The 16383-nt window shown below is 36.9% G+C and overlaps 1 non-coding gene across 1 annotated transcript; it reads left to right on the top strand.

Annotated features, from left to right (window-relative positions):
* Positions 1–954: 954 nt before the first annotated feature.
* Trnar-ucg (transfer RNA arginine (anticodon UCG)) lies at positions 955–1027 on the top strand. Its single transcript has one exon. It is a non-coding gene; the product is annotated as a tRNA-Arg (tRNA).
* The last annotated feature ends 15356 nt before the right edge of the window (positions 1028–16383 follow it).

Here is a 16383-nt window from a genome sequence, read left to right as displayed (position 1 = left end):
AGGTAGGTAGGTACTGTGTGCAAAACCACGGATCTCAGCTGCTTAAGTAGGTACTTGTATCATAAAATTTCTTACTTATGTTATTTTTTGCGATTTCCCTTGACTTAACCTAGGTAGGTATATAGGTACAAACCGTTTCCCGTTTTTTTTGTCACTTCGAGACTGCTTGTGGTGCACATCTCAAAGTCACACGAAACTTTCTTTTTGTCAACTGTTCCGTAAACGTGACGACAATCATTAATTTCTATTTAAAAAATTAAGGGGAGAGCTGAAATATATCTGGGGGAAAATTTTGGCTTACACAATACGAAAATTTTTATTATGCTAAGAGCGCCATCTATCCGAAATGGTGCATACTAAACAATAACGATAAGCGCCATCTATAAATATTTCTACATACCTTAATGTAATTCAAAAGTACTGAATCGAATTGTCACTTAAAATATTAAACAGTGGTTTAAAAAGTCAACAGATGGCGCTTCAAATAATTTTGCAATGAAATAATATGGCCGCTTTGTGAGGGCTTTTGTCGTGGTTTAATCAGTGAAGGTTGCAATCGTTTGTAGCAAAAAATTAGCCTGAAATTCTAGTTAACTTATGGCTAATGAACTTCTTTTTTCAATGGGCAAGCAACCTATCACTATTTGAATTTCAATGTCATTCAGCGGAACGTGGTATTTCAGTCTTTGCCAGACTGTTGGCTCTGTCTTCCCAGTAAGGGCTAAATCCGTAATTATTATATTACCCGTAATTATTATACAACACATTCGGTTACCATAGTAACCGCTGATTATTGTTAAAAATTGAATAATAAAGTTGTTTTGGCGCTTTCGAATATTTGTTAAAATACATATAAGAAAGTACTATTTATTTATGATGTTGGATAATACACACATCACAAAAGCGATCGATTAAAATCAGAATGTATTTAATAATTTCACCAGCACTTACACAGACCGTGTGGCCTAATGGATAAGGCGTCGGACTTCGGATCCGAAGATTGCAGGTTCGAGTCCTGTCACGGTCGAATGAGAAAACTTTTTGTTTTGATTACTTAACTAGCTGTGCCCGTGACTTCGTCCGCCTGGAATAATTTTTTTGGGCATCATTGCCCTCAAGGATGAATAATTTACCCCGTTTGTTTTTTTCAAATTTTTGCAGCGTGATAGTATAGCCTAAAACCTTGCTCGATAAATGGTCTATTCAACACAAAAATAATTTTTCAATTCAAACCAGTAGTTCCTGAGATTAGCCCGTTCAAACTAACAAACTCTTCAGCTTTATAATATTAGTATAGATAACTTTATTTAAAGTAAATGGACGTCCATCGACCCTGAACTCTCTTTTTAGAGTGTTCAAAATGTCAATTTCTCTTACGTAAACGTACCGATAATAAGAATTTCAAATAACTCTGTAAATAGGATACTAAGACATATTTTTGTTATTGAAGAATTGAATGATGGATGATAATGTATGACCTACATTGACCTAATGTAGGTTATTCGTAAGATGCTGATGTAAATTAGAAGCGCATTACGTAGTAGGTACCTAAACATATTTACCTACAATAGTTTCATATTGTAGAGGTAGAAGACCCTCTCATCCCAGAATATAAAAATATCTGCAAATTTATAACAATTATAATTATTTTACCTGCCATCTACCGTATGTTGTAATAATTAAATTTTATCCTATAGGAACCGTTCAAACTTACATATAAGCATTTAAAGCTGTTATGTGCTCTTTTAAGTAGTTCCACATATAATAATAAGATGGCGCTATGCATAAATTATTCACATTTATTAATCACATTTTTTAAGACCGAACAAACGCAATTTTGGGAAAAAAATTATTTATGATTATTGGTAATTATTGTATTTATTCAGTAATTTTTTTAAAAACATCTATATAGCTAACTAGGTAAGTGGGTACATATGTACCTTTTGTAGCAATAAGCATCTTAATATAAATGCTAAAGCGTATGTTTGTTTGTTTATGTAGGTACATAGGTCCTACCATCACCCAATAATCCATTTCCTTACTCATGAAATAACTGTTAATAAATTATTTTTGTGCTTGGAACACACCGACGCAAAATGACAATACATAATTTTTATCGTTCTTTCGATATGTGAAGATGATTCATGACCAAAATTTTGGAGTGGGTAAATCCTATGAAAAAAATCATTATCATTCAGAACATAGGGTTTCGCAGGCACTTTTCATTTCAATAAATTAAATTAAAATTTTATCTAATACAAACTTACATTAGTATTTGCCAAAAAGTTATAGGTAGGTAAACTACCTAAGCACCTATTCATTATTATATGATACTTCATTTCGCTTAATAATTGTCATATCTTTTGGTTTCACAACATTGGTTGACGTCAAATAAATTACTTTAAACTAAATTTACCTACTGCTGCTTCCAAGGCAGTGCAGAAGAAGCGGTAACAAACTGCACTGCAGCATTTTTTTCAACAACGTCAACTTCACAACAATCCAAATTTAAAATAGAAGAGAATACATTGTTCAGATTAATTTATTTATTTGAGATTTTAATAATAAATTAAAAAAAAGAAGGAGGAGAAAGAGCGTCAGGAGAAGCTTATTTCGCTAAGGTCATAGTTCCTACCCTATTAAGAGAACATTCAATTGACAAGAGAGTTAAAACCGTGTGGTTGGCACCAATACAAAAAAGAATAGGACCACTCCATCTCTGTCCCATGGATGTCGTAAAAAGCGACTAAGGGATAGGCTTACAAACTTGGGATTCTTTTTTTAGGCGATGCCGATGGGTTAGCAACCTGCCACTATTTTAATCTCAATTCAAATATCAAAAATAGCTGAACGTGGCCATTCAGTCTTTTCAAGACTTTGGCTCTGTCTACCCCGTAAGGGATATTGACGTGACCATATGTATGTATGTATGTTTGTTAAAACCGTTAGTCTGGGTGGGTCTTCAGCTACCCACATACCAAATTTCATCGTAATCTGTTCAGTAGTTTTTGGTTGAAAGAGTAACAAACATCCATACTGACATCCTGACATAGGTAGGTACTCACAAACTTTCGCATTTTTAATATAAGTAGGATCTCTGTTATAGGATAGACAGAGAAAGCGTTACAATTACCACGATCCCTGCATACATTTTTCGCTTCAATAATAGGTAGGTATGATATTATTTTCCGGTAGTGTGGTCACAGGGTTACAAAATAAAGTTGATTTATCATCGGACCCGGTCAAAAGCCTCTCATATCCGGCCCGGTCGAGCATAATATTACGGAATGCCACTTCGTGTAGCCTTTTTGACTCTGTGAAAATATTTGCAGTGAAACTGATGGCTTTTTATAAAATACTAGAGGCCGCCCGCGACTTCGTCCGCATGGAAACCCTATCAATCCCGCGGGAACTCTGGGATAAAAAGTAGCCTATGTGTTATTCTGGGTCTTCAGCTACCTACATACCAAATTTCATGGTAATCGGTTCAGTAGTTTTTGCGTGAAAGAGTAACAAACATCCATACATCCATACAAACTTTCGCCTTTATAATAGTAGTAGGATAGAGGCCGCCCGCGACTTCGTCCGCATGGAAACCCTATCAATCCCGCGGGAACTCTGGGATAAAAAGTAGCCTATGTGTTATTCTGGGTCTTCAGCTACCTACATACCAAATTTCATGGTAATCGGTTCAGTAGTTTTTGCGTGAAAGAGTAACAAACATCCATACATCCATACAAACTTTCGCCTTTATAATAGTAGTAGGATACAACTTTATTCTATACAATTAATCTAAAATAGGTATTAATTCTAAAATAAAAAATATTATTCTAAAATAAAATAAATTTAAGGGACTAAGGGTAACTTAGACTAAGGGATAGGCTTACATACTTGTGATTCTTTTTTTAGGCGATGGGCTAGCAACCTGTCTCTATTTGGATCTCAATTCCATTATTAAGCCCAGCAGCTGAACTTGGCCATTCAGTCTTTTCGGGACTATTGGCTCTGTCTACCCCGTAAGGGATATAGACGTGACTATATGTATGTAAGTAGATGTTTTCCATAGCCAAAAACCCCTGTCCAGCTCAGCCTGTCCTCAAAGATAAAGTGGCGCCATCTGTCCAAGTTTTAGTTACTGTCCCCCAGAGGAACTAACCTAGTGATGTTCAACGCTAAGTGTTACCTAAAGCTTGTTATATACATACATACGTACATATAATCACGTCTATATCCCTTGCGGGGTAGACAGAGCCAACAGTCTTGAAAAGACTGATAGGCCACGTTCAGCTGTTTGACTTTATGATGGAATTGAGATTCAAATAGTGACTGGTTGCTAGCCCATCGCCTAAAAGAAAAATCCCAAGTTTATAAGCCTATCCCTTAATCGCCTTTTACGACATCCATGGGAACGAGATGGAGTGGTCCTTTTCTTTTGTTTATTGGAGCCGGGAACCACACGACACTTGTTATATACATAGCACGTTTTTGTCCTAAACGGGGTAGACACAGCCAATAATGTAGAAAAGACAGAAACGCCACGTTCAGCTGTTTGGCTTATTGATGAGATTGAAATAGTGACAGGATTATTACCTTATTTCCCTTAATTTTGAATTGTGGTCTCTGCCTACCCCTCCGAGAAAAACGCGTGATTAATGTATGTATGGTATTAAACTATATTATAGGTCGGTAGGTAATTCCTGGCTTATAAAATGTAATTTTATGGCACAGATAATAATAGATCTTGTGTTACGAGATACTATATAGATTAACATCCAAGACCCAGGCCAATCGGAGAAAGTTTGTTTCTTATCATGCCCTGGCCGGGATTCGAACCCGGGACCTCCGGTGTCAAAGACAAGCTCACTACCGCTGCGCCACTGCGGCCATCATTATCATCACTACATAGTATAAAACAAAGTCGCTATTTTAGTCTGTTTGTCTGTATGCTTAAATCTTTAAAATTACGCAACGGATTTTGATGCGGTTTTTTGTAACAGGTAGAGTGATTCAAGAGGAAGGTTTTTATGTATAATTTTTTCCGAATTTTACACCCGTGCGAGGCCGGGGCGGGTCGCTAGTAGGTATATAATAGCCTAATAGCCTCAAGCCCATGAGGTTAAAGATAACGGTGGCGCCATCTGTCCAAACATTCGTCACAGTCCCCCGGGGAACTAAGCAACTCTCCCGATAACGTCACAATGCCTGACAAATTTCTGACACGACACAACTTTGCCCCTGAAATTGTGACATATTTCTTGAATATAAACGCTCAAGATTTGGCTAAATGGAAGTTATAACAGTGACATTGCAATTATTATCTGAATTTCGGATTTTGACTATGATCCAGTCCCCGTAACGCGCACGCGCGACGTCGTTTGTATCGCGCGAAAAACTATCGCTGTTTCAATTTTTATTATGCCATGAAACGTGACAGCGATAGTTTTCGCACGATTAAACGACGTAGCGCAGGCATCTGTCGGCGTCTGCAGGATTGGGTAAATCAAAGACGAAAGTTATTAATACATACATTAAATCACGCCTCTTTCCCGGAGGGGTAAGCAGAGACTACCTACATCTTTCCTCTTGCCACGATCTCTGCATACTTCCTTCGCTTCATCCACATTCATAACTCTCTTCATGCGAGCTCGGCGGTTTCGGGTACTCTTGACCTGACCCTTTACCAGGACGTCCTTAATTTGATCAAGATACGTTCATCTAGGTCGTCCCACTCCAAAGTTATTAATGTTCTACTTTGAATTACTAAATAATATTACAAGCGATTTATTGGGCTAGTATCATGAAATTGGACGTCTTTCTACGTTAATAAGCGATTATTTTTAAAATTGGTCACTTTTAGCAATGATCGCTTAATAATTTAGAAAACAACATGATAAATCCATATGTACTAGCCCAATAAATTTCTTTGTAATATTATCTAGTAATTTAATGTAGAACATTAACAATTTACGTCTCTGTTTTTCTTTTAAAAAGAGTAACATATAGAAAACATAGATGCAATGACACACTCATACGACACTAAACCATAATTGGTATCAACTGCAATGTGGCATTTCTATTGTGTATATAATATTCCAATTCCTATTAAAAAAACTAGACGAAAATTGCACTCATCTGAAATTCCCACTTGGACGAAACCGGATGCCAACGCTAGTAAAATGCCAGGTTTAAACACAACATACCTAGATCTATTTGTCACGGAACTTTCGTCATCTTGGTAATCGTTTCACACAAGCATAAAATAATAATCACACTCGTTCACACAACGACGTCATCACGGACCCTGGGGTACCATCAGTACCATCTAGATAGGGTGACTAAATTAATGGATTCATCTGGATTTCTGAATATTTCTATTTTGACGACTTGTTCGACGCACGTTTTGGCAACCTTGAATGAACAGACTTGGTGAATGTGGATGAAGCGAAAGATGTATGCAGATTGTAGCAATTAGTAGTTCTAGTCTCTGCTTATCCCTCCGTGAAAAAATAATAAGTAAAATTTATAGTATTTCCGTGATGTTTAATATTTTAAATCTAGTGATAATTCAAATAAAATATCTTTCCTAACACATCGAGTTGTAATAGAATCATTCTACTGAAGCGAAAATACATTATTTTTGACATAATCTATTTATATTGTATTTTAAATTATTTTCTGTTTTTCATTATGGTAACCCTACTTACGGCCCGTGGCGGAGTCGTGTGGATTAACCTTTACGATTCGATGGCGTGTGTCATGAATAAAATTAGGAATATGGCGTCTGCTGATGGAATCCTTCAGGAAGTACGGTACCTACGTAATTTTTAAAAAGTATTTACCTATATAGTTAAGTCTATTCCCGCACAGATTGTTAAAATGGCTAATTTTAAGATTCTCCTTTTTGCGCGATGTGTCTAGCAATCTGATCGCAGTCCATACAGCCTTCGAGACTTTTTGAGACTGTTGATTTTATCCAGTACTAGCTGTGCCCGCGACTTCATCCGCGTGAAATAGTTATTTTGGGCATCATTGAAGCTCTCAAGGATGAATAATTTTCCCCGTTTTTGTCACATTTTCCATTATTTCTTAGTTCCTGATGTAAAGCCTTCCTCGATAAATGGTCTATTTAACACAAAAATATTTTTTCAATTCGAACCAGTAGTTCCTGAGATTAGCGCGTTCAAACAAACAAACTCTCAGCTTTATAATATTAGTATAGATAAATATGGATCAAAAGGCCATGTGCATCTGGATGTCTTGATGATAGAATTTCAATTCAGATATTGACACATCAGCTAAAAGGAGAATGAGTAATCTTATATATTAAATTCTCGTGTCACAATGTTCGTTACCGTAGGTACTCCTTCTAAACGGCTTGACCGATTCACCCTTAACATTTTTTTAACTAGAAATAGGCATGCACTATATATTTTCTTTGCTACTATACTGACATAGAAGCCGTAACTCTAAACTTGTGAAATAAAAAGTGATCACATAATAAACTCACAATAATTCGCATGTAAAAAAGAGAATCCTCTATTTTTATACATAATGGCGTAGGCTACGAATATACAGCCAAAATATATGTCCTTTTAAGTGTCCAAGGAAAGTCTTCGTAATAAACTTGTTCGTAATATTTGCAGAAAAAAAGGGTATTATTTACAAAAAAGGTTGGCGTATAAAGAAATTTCGCGCCATTTGTAAACAACGTCGGCCATGTTTAAGCTATTTGGATGAACGTAAAAGGTAATAAAAAAAAATAGGGTATATTTTTGTTGAATTATATTTAGGTATAATTCTATACTTGTTAATTTTCAATACTTCATCCTACTAATATTATAAATGCGAAAGTTTGTGCGAACTGTTGGGCTTAATGATAAAATTGAGATTCAAAAAGTGACAGGTTGCTAGCTCATTGCCTAAAAAGAATCCTAGTTTACAAGCCTACTCCTTAGTCGCCTTCTACGACATCCATGGGGAAGAGATGGAGTGGTCTTATTTTTATTGCTTTTTGTAGTCATTTTTTCACTTACCTACAAATATGAAATAGTGATACCTATAGTAGGTATCTGAATATAATATACTAATAGTTTTTGGTTGTTTGAACGCGCTAATCTCAAAAACTATTGAAAAATTCTTTTTGTGTTGAATATACCATTTATGAAGGAAGGCTTTAGGCTATGTAACATCACGCTGCAACTTTTAGGAGCGAAGAAATAATGGAAAATGTGAAAAACAAACGGGGAAAATTATTCATACTTGAGGACTTTAATCAAAGGACGAAGTCGCGGGCACAGCTCGTGGGAAATATGACGAATTTTTGTCTGTCAACATTACCTAACTAACTAGACAAAAGGGCGAGCTAGGCACGTCTAGGACTGTGTCATCGGCAAAGAAAAATACCACTTATGGTATGGTACAATCATGAACTTTTAACGTTTAGTGATTATCCAAAATCATAAGTTGATTTAAACAAATAATTAAGAAAGGCTAACAGGAATTCTCATTTCAGACGATGGGCTAGTTTAGCCTGTTACAATTTAATCATGAAGTAATTTATCTTAACGTGGTCTTTCTGTCGGGACAGTTGACCTTGTCTACCCCGTAATGGATAAAGATATTTTTTTTGTTGGTGCTTCGGACTTTGAAGAGTGTTCGTGTTAACAGCTTTCCTCACGATCTCCCGTTAACTCCGCTTATTGGCAGTCTGTCTAGCGCGCAGTTCATAAAAAATCATGAAAAGAAAAGTCATTAATCATCCTCCAAGCATTAGTTTTAGGTGTGTTTTCATACATCTCTGGCGATGAGTCGGGATTGGGACTCGACCGCCACAAAGGGAAGATCTTCCGCCAGCCTAGATGTTATACCTGGGGAACCGCAGCTCTGACGATGTCGATTCAGAGGTTGTATTTATGCTCCAATCCGTGAAATCTTTATAATCGCGATTTAGACTCTTCACTGCTATTGGCTGAGCGGGTTAATTTCTTCGCTGTGACTGACAGCAGGTGGTGTTTTAGCGTGGTTAGAATCCGGCACTACCTGGGTCCTCCTTCCCAGGCTATCCATGATGGATTTCACCACCTGCTCATGTTAAAAAAATAAAATAAAAAATGTACATAACTTCGAAAATAGTCATTGGTACTTGGCGGAACTGAGATTTGAAACAATACCTGCGTACCTATATCATTTTTACCGGCCACCTTAACGATTCCGAAAAAAAAAAAAAACAATTTCATTCGTTCATTACAAATCCGCTACCGCTTATGACCCGCACCAAAAACGGGCGCGATTCCTATCACGTCCGCAAAGGTATCCCGGTCAAAGTTAACTCGTGCGTTCCACTCCACACGAACTCTGACGAACGTCCCTTTGAGAAATCCCGGATTTTTTTCCCGGCGCGCCTTCTGTCCTACCCTGGCTGAAAAATGTTTTTCTGTTTGCTGGCATTAAAGCAAGGTGTGAATGCTAATACGGTTGACGAAGCTCTCGGAGGCTTTCGAATAAAACTATCTTTTTTTTTCTGGACGATTTTTTGGGCAAACACCCCGACGGGTTGGGAATTCTATGATGGATTAAGTAACACATTGTGTGGTGGAGATAAATCTACTGATGTTACATATAAAGTTGATTTGTTGCTGCTGAAATCTTTTATTTATTTTATAAGACGTATGAATAAGCTGAGATTCTTAAAAAAATGGGCTTCACATACCTAATAGATTACTACCTCGCTAATTCCATGCAATGTAAGTAAACTAACTTAAAAAAAAAGGTCAAACTGACTTAGTGCTTAGCTCAACCTATGTGACTCTGAATAATATATAGCCGCTAACATAAGAATCAACTTATAATTTACGTTAAAAAAGTATGTAACGGATGGATTTCAAAAAAACCAACAAAATTAAAAACCAAAAGTTACTCACCAACCATTGACCATCGAACGAACGTTTCAATAAAGTCGCCCTCTAATTTAAAACGTTTTAAACAAATGAGGGTAGTTCACATAAGTAAACGCGCGGTCAGATTCTACGGCCGAGGTCATCAGTTAGCGTTCGGCCGCGGAAGAGGGCGGACGTGTGGACTTGAATTAAAAATATCCCGCCTTAAGCCTCCAGACGTGCAAATTTATCGATGTACAACCTTCTTTATGGCGGGTCAAGGCTTTCAGGCGATTAGATTCGATATTTGTTGGCTATTTAGTGGAAAGTCGTAAATACATTGTAAAACATGTAAGGAGATTTTAGGTCTTGTAAGCAAACGTGCTTTGAAATAATCACTTGAAGATTTGTTAGAAGTTCACTGTTGCTTCTTGTTCTCTTTTTTACTAGACCTTTAGAATTAATAAGCCTGCTTTTAGTTTTAGAAAATGACAATCTCTTACTTAACAGTCTCAATTAATGATAACTAGTTCACATAAACTCAAGCTGACTTAGTGTTACTCGTATGTGCCGTGTGGTTCCCGGCATCAGTACAAAAAAGAATAGGACCACTCCTTCTGTTTTCCATGGGTGTCGTAAAAAGCTACTTGCCACTATTTGAATCTCAATTCTATCAACAAACCTGTAACGAACGTGGCCTGTCGGTCTTTTGGACTGACTGTTGGCCCTGTCTATCCCGCAAGAGATATAGACGTGACTATTATAGTATGAATGTAAATGAATCAACATAGAATTATGTCTAGGTATGTAGATTCTTATAAGATTACGTGAATCTTTCAATACCTCTGGTACAAACAAATGAACAACAACATTTCAAAGCGGCGTCTAGAAAGAAATGTTGTTGATTAAATTGTGACCAAAAGTAATTTCATTCCTCTGTTCAATATTTAAGTCCACTAAAAGAGTACAATGACGCAAAAATCTCTGTTGTTAAAACTCAGTCTTCCGCATCACTTATAAAAATTGCAGAGACAAATTTATCTTCCGGACATTCTGATTATTTTAAGAGCTTCGCAAAAGTCTTGAAATACAATACGCCGTTATGGTTGTTTGACGGAACATTGAGATAAAAATATAGGACCACTCTTTCCCATAGACGTCGTAAGAGAGTACTAGAGGGAGAGGCCTATAAACATGAGATTCTTCTTTTAAGCGATGGGCTAGCAACCTGTTACTATTTGACTCTCAACTCAATCATTAAGCCAAACAGCTGAGCATATCAGTATTTCAAGCTCTGTCTACCCCGCAAGGGATTAAGACGTGACATGTATGGATGAGTATTTTTATTTGGCTTCCAGAACAATATTAAGAAATTTCATAAGACGTATGCGCTCATTCATCTACACATATATTATAAAGCTGAAGAGTTTGTTTGAATGCGCTAATCTCAGGAACTACTGTTTCAAATTGAAAAATTCTTTTTGTGTTGAATAGACCATTTATCGAGGAAGTCTTTAGGCTATATAACACCACGCTGTAACTTTAAGGAGCGAGGAAATAATAGAAAATGTGAAAAAAAACGGGGAAAATTATTCATCCTTGAGTGCTTCAATGATGCCCAAAATAACTACTATATACTTTTCCACGTGGACGAAGTCGCGGGCACAGCTAGTTTATTTATATGTTACGATCATGGAAAATAGACGAACAGCTAGTTCTTTTCCTAAATAAACACTTAGAATCACACAATCACTACATAGTATAAAACAAAGTCGCTATTTTAGTCTGTTTGTCTGTATGCTTGATGATCTTTAAAATTACGCAACAGATTTTGATGCGGTTTTTTGTAAGTTGTAGAGTGCTTCAAGAGGAAGGTTTTTAAGTATATTTTTTTCCGAATTTTGCACCCGTGCGAAGCCGGAGCAGGGTCGCTAGTAGAGAAAGAAAGAAAGAATAAAAGCTTTCTACCATTGAATATTATGCGACTTTTGTCTGCCACACTACATCGAGCGTCACGATGTTAAAAATGTGGACCAATTCCACTCGCAACCCGCAGACTGTCATGAATATTAACCGTTTTGCGCCGCCTTCATTGATTATGACACTGGGTGCGTACAGAAATGACGTCAGCATAACGTTTTCTACTTAAAAAAATATTATAAGTGGTTAACTAAACAGCGAACCCGGGTGCCGTGTGGTTCCCGGCAACAAATAGAAAAAAGAATAGGACCACTCCATCTCTTTACCATGGATGTCGTAAAAGGCGACTAAGGGATAGGCTTACAAACTTGGGATTCTTCTTTTAGGCGATGGGCTAGCAACCTGTCACTATTTGAATCTCAATTCTATCTTAAAGCCAAATAGCTGAACGTGGCCTATCAGTCTTTTCAAGACTGTTGGCTCTGTTTACCCCGCAAGGGATATAGACGTGACCATATGTATGTATGTATTGGGAGGCAGGCGATGGGGGAGGCCTATGTCAATGAACAACTTGACCAACAACTGGTTGCTGATGCATGAAGAACACACACTTCATTCCAAATCAGCTTATTCTGTGTAATGAAACAATAATGTACAAAGTCAGCGCATAAAGGCTATTTATTTATACATACATACATATGGTCACGTTTATATCCCTTGCTTGGTAGACAGAGCCAACAGTCTTGAAAAGACTGAACGGCCACGTTCAGCTATTTGGCTTAATGATAGAATTGAGATTCAAATAGTGACAGGTCGCTAGCCCATCGCCTAAAAAGGAATCCCAAGTTTGTAGGCCTATCCTTTAGTCGCCTTTTACAACATCCACGGGAAAGAGATGGAGTGATCCTATTCTTTTTTGTATTGGTGCCGGGAACCACACGGCACATTATTCTGTGTAATGAAATAATAATGTACAAAGTCAGCGAATTAAGGCTATTTATTTATATTTATTTATTACTGGACCCCAATATTCTTGGTATTCAAATTTGAAAAAAAATCTACGAGTATCTATTCTATTCTAATATTCTTTGCCTCTGAACAGTACAGGGGGCGGCGATTGCTCGCGTACCTACCGCTCGCAGTATTTCAGCCGAACTGTCACGCTACAGATTACCTACAATTTTCTTCACCACTTCATTTAATACTCCTATTGGAACACGCTTGATGCATGGGATAGGTAGAACTTTGTTATTTGTATAACATACATGCTTTGCTTAATAGAAAATCCTAACAATGTATTGTGTACACTTTGTAGTTAAAGAAATAAATGCATTTTCATTTTCATTTTTAACATATATACGTGTATAATACACATATATATTGCGGGGTAGACAGAGCCAACAGTCTTGCTGAGAGGCCACGTTCAGCTATGGCTAAATGATAGAATTGAGATTCAAATACTTGACTGATAAATTACTATACAGACAACGAATAACTATGGTAAATTAACAAGTTTGTGCCGTGTGGTTCCAGGCACCAATAGAAAAAAGAATAGGACCATACCATCTCTTTCACATAGATGTCGTAAAAGGCGACTAAAATATATTTTATTTTTTTAAAGGATATATCCTTATACATTCGGGATTCTTCTTTTAGGCGACGGGCTAGTAACCTGTCGCTTTGTATGAATCTATCAGTTAGCCAAGATGCAGAAGCTGAACGTGGCCTCTCAGTCTTTTCAAGACTGTTGGCCATGTCTACCCCGCAAGGGATATAGATATGTGATTATATGTGTGTATGTAGAGCCTTGAGCGCCGAACTTGCATGAAGAGAGATGTGGATGAAGCGAAGGAAGTATGCAAGGATCGTGACAAGTGGAAAGATGTAGTCTCTGCCTACCCCTCCGGGAGAGAGGCGTGATTTTATATATGTATGTAGAAAAAGATCCTGCTGATAGGCGCGGCTCATCCTTCGTCGGCAATCGACGCTATCTATGTGAACGAATGACCGACCCCACTGACCTATTTCGTTCGGTCACAGACCGGTTCTAGCAATATCCGGAGAGTGAACGAGTTGTGCCCAGCGGAAATTTCATCACATCTGCCCGATATAATGTATATCGGGCTGTTGAAGTTGGTCGTTGCTATATTTTTTTTTTATTCATAGAATAGAATAGATTTATTTTCAAAATTGGATACAAGGTATCACTTATTGACGTCACATAACTTAAATCTAATTATAACTACTACCGCTTCCAAAGCGCATGTGTAGAAGAAGCGGCGGAACAAACTACACTGCAGCATTTTCATCGGACGTCAATTTACAAATATATATACATATGTACATTATAGTTACGTTCCTATCTCTTACGGGGCAGACGGAGTTATCAGTCTCGCAAAGACTGAAAGACCAAGCTCGGCTGTATAACGGTATTGAGATTCGGTTGCTGGCCAGGTTTATTTGCCTATTCAAAGAGTATGTAAAGAGATTACTTTATGAGAAGGCTTATTATTGGACTAATCACTACCTGAGTGACGAAAACATCTGGCTTTATCGAATTTCGTGCAGGAATCTCGTCAAGATTTGTAGTAGGTTCAAATAAAAAATCAGTAAACAATGTAGGTACATCAATTTATGTTCATTTAAAATTCCATTTATATTACTTAGATTATGGTTATTATAAGTACAATCGCCTGAATGTGAAGAGTTCCTTACAATATTTTCTTTCTTAGAGTCACTTATACATGGCCGCAGGAGGAATTGAACCTGTGTCTTAACCGTTCGACCATTCGACCCTTGGAAAATTGAAAGAATTATCAACCTTTTTATTTCGAACTACAGTTCGACTACCAAAATTCACTAAATCTGTCTTATGAAAATAAAAATAAGAGACAGGAACTTTCAATATAAATCACCCGAAGCTACATAGTCCAGACTCATCTAAAATTATAATTGAAATCGCTTTTTCATGAGACCTAATCTCGTTTTGCTTGTTAAAAAAAACGTAGGATCAAGTGGCCTTTTGGAAATAAAAATGGCGGGGAATTTCGTGAAGTTTGGCAGAAATTGAGTGTGACGCCAAAATCTTTGTTTTATGGGGCGATGATCGCGGTGTGACTTCGGTAAGGCTGTGGTCTTACTGAGGTATAAGAAAAGTTAATGTCAATCTCTTAGTTGCCTACAGTAGCATCCCAGTACATTTTTGATCTTACTATGTACATACATACATATAATCACGTCTATATCCCTTGCGGGGTAGACAGAGCCAACAGTTTTGTAAATTGACAGAATTGAGATTCAAATAGGTTGCTCGCCCATCGCCTAAAAAAGAACCCCAAGTTTGTAAGCCTATCCCTTAGTCGCTTTTGTCGGTCCTATTCTTTTTTGTATAGGTGCCGGGAACCACACGGTACTAAAGTAGACTAAAAATCTTTTTACGTGAGAATTACGCATGTTATGTGCTGCAAAACCAGAATATTATCAAACTGATTTTCACTTATATTTATATTTTATAGGTATTATGTTGTCGTACAATGATAAATGACTTTGAATTTTAAATTTCGTAACTTATTTGCAGGCAAACTCATGCCTTGAGTATGAGTATGCCATTCAAATAAATAACTTTTTTTAGTGAACCGATTTTGATAAAACAAACTTTAAATGTTTTTCTGAGTTAAAACAAAGCAATTGGTGAAAGTTTCAAGTAAATCGCTTCAATCCTTTCGGAGATAATCGTGATCATACACACATACAGACAGACAGACAGTCAAGAAATTAAGAAAAAATATTTTTGTTTCTATTTTTCATTCTGGACACTTAGAATGAAAAATAGAAACAAAAATATTTTTTCTCTCTATCCATTCCAGCCAAAAATACTAAATGTACAGACAAAATATTTTTACTATTTTATTGTATGTATAGATTGTAACATAACATATAATCACGTCTATATCCCTTGCGGGGTAGACAAAGCCGATAGTCATCGTAGATTGTGTGTGTATATACATATAATTATAACAATGATGCATACGAGCACAAAAAATCGATTTAGCTGGATCCCGTGTCTGGGAAAATTAGTTTTTCTATATTTTCACATTAGCATTATATTAGTAGTAGTATCGGCAGTGCCGTGTGGTTCCTGGCACCAATACAAAAAAGTATAGAACCACTCCGTCTCTTTCTCATGGATGTCGTAAAAGGCGACTAAGTGATAGGCTTACAAACTTGGGATTCTTTTTCTGAATCTCAATTCTATCATTAAGCCAAATAGCTGAACGTGGACATTCAGTCTTATCAAGACTGGTGGCTCTGTCTACCCCGCAAGGGATATAGACGTGACCATATGTATGTATGCATCATATTAGTAGGTACGGATACGAAGTGGACGATGCCTTACACAATAAAATTTAGACGCGACCTGCTCAAGCTAAAATGTTTGGTTATGACAAAAGTTAGGATTTTGTTTGTTTATTTTACAACTTGGTTTTGATTAATGGCAATTTTTCACCGTCACAGCGTATCAATGTTGCAATTTTTCAGCTTTTTCTTATTTCGCCACCTACAGAAAGTGACGAATTCAAATTCAACG

This window comes from Amyelois transitella, chromosome 2 (assembly GCF_032362555.1).
Source record: "Amyelois transitella isolate CPQ chromosome 2, ilAmyTran1.1, whole genome shotgun sequence".
Classification (NCBI taxonomy): Eukaryota; Metazoa; Arthropoda; class Insecta; order Lepidoptera; family Pyralidae; genus Amyelois; species Amyelois transitella.
The sequence above is the reverse complement of the archived record's forward strand: the minus strand, read 5'-3'. Positions and strand labels throughout refer to the sequence as shown.